The following is a 1,599-nucleotide window of genomic DNA, read 5'->3' on the forward strand; positions in this document are numbered from 1 at the left end:
TGCAAAGTCGTGGCAAAGTACTGACAAGTGTGGCAAAGTACTGAAAAGTTGTGGCAAAGTAGTGAAAAGTGTGGCAAAGTACTGAAAAGTAGTGGCGAAGTGCTGAAAAGTCATGGCAAAGTAATGAAAAGTGTGGCAAAGTACTGAAAAGTTGTGTCAAAATCGTGGCAAAGTACTGAAAAGAGTGGCAAAGTATTGAAAAGTTGTAACAAAGTCGTGGCAAAGTACTGAAAAGTGTGGCAAAGTACTGAAAAGTAGTGACAAAGTGCTGAAAAGTGTGGCAAAGTACTGAAAAGTTGTGGCAAAGTGCTGAAAAGTGTGGCAAAGTACTGAAAAGTTGTGGCAAAGTGCTGAAAAGTAGTGGCAAAGTACTGAAAAGTCGTGGCAAAGTACTGAAAAGTGTGGCAAAGTACTGAAGAGTTGTGGCAAAGTCGTGGCAAAGTACTGAAAAGAGTGGCAAAGTGCAGCAAAGTCGTGGCATGGTACTGAAAATTGTGGCAAAGTACTGAAGTGTTGTGGCAAAGTGCTGAAAAGTGTTGCAAAGTGCTGCAAATTCGTGGCAAAGTGCTGAAAAGTGTGGCAAAGTACTGAAAAGTAGTGGCGAAGTGCTGAAAAGTCGTGGCTAAGTACTGAAAAGTGTGGCAAAGTACTGAAAAGTTGTGGCAAAGTCGTGGCAAAGTACTAAAAAGAGTGGCAAAGTACTGAAAAGTTGTGGCAAAGTCGTGGCAAAGTACTGAAAACTGTGGCAAAGTACTGAAAAGTTGTGGCGAAGTGCTGAAAAGTCGTGGCAATGTACTGAAAAGTGTGGCAAAGTACTGAAAAGTTGTGGCAAAGTGCTGAAAAGTCGTGGCAAAGTCGTGGCAAAGTACTGAAAAGTGTGGCAAAGTACTGAAAAGTTGTGGCAAAGTGCTGAAAAGTGTGGCAAAGTGCTGCAAAGTCGTGGCAAAGTACTGAAAAGTGTGGCAAAGTACTGAAAAGTTGTGGCAAAGTACTGAAAAGTGTGGCAAAGTACTGAAAAGTAGTGGCGAACTGCTGAAAAGTCGTGGCAAAGTACTGAAAATTGTGGCAAAGTACTGAAAAGTTGTGGCAAAGTTGTGGCAAAGTACTGAAAAGAGTAGCAAAGTATTGAAAAGTTGTGGCAAAGTCGTGGCAAAGTACTGAAAAGTGTGGCAAAGTACTGAAAAGTAGTGGCAAAGTGCTGAAAAGTGTGGCAAAGTACTGAAAAGTTGTGGCAAAGTGCTGAAAAGTGTGGCAAAGTACTGAAAAGTTGTGGCAAAGTGCTGAAAAGTAGTGGCAAAGTACTGAAAAGTCGTGGCAAAGTACTGAAAAGTGTGGCAAAGTAATGAAGAGTTGTGGCAAAGTCGTGGCAAAGTACTGAAAAGAGTGGCAAAGTGCTGCAAAGTCGTGGCAAAGTACTGAAAAGTGTGGCAAAGTACTGAAAAGTTTGGGCAAAGTGCTGAAAAGTGTGGCAAAGTGCTGCAAAGTCGTGGCAAAGTGCTGAAAAGTGAGGCAAAGGACTGAAAAGTTGTGGCAAAGTGCTGAAAAGTGTGGCAAAGAACTGAAAAGTAGTGGCGAAGTGCTGAAAAGTCGTGGCAAAGT

The sequence above is a fragment of the Saccoglossus kowalevskii genome, unplaced genomic scaffold (assembly GCF_978046115.1).
Source record: "Saccoglossus kowalevskii unplaced genomic scaffold, keSacKowa6.1 SCAFFOLD_88, whole genome shotgun sequence".
Lineage (NCBI taxonomy): Eukaryota > Metazoa > Hemichordata > Enteropneusta > Harrimaniidae > Saccoglossus > Saccoglossus kowalevskii.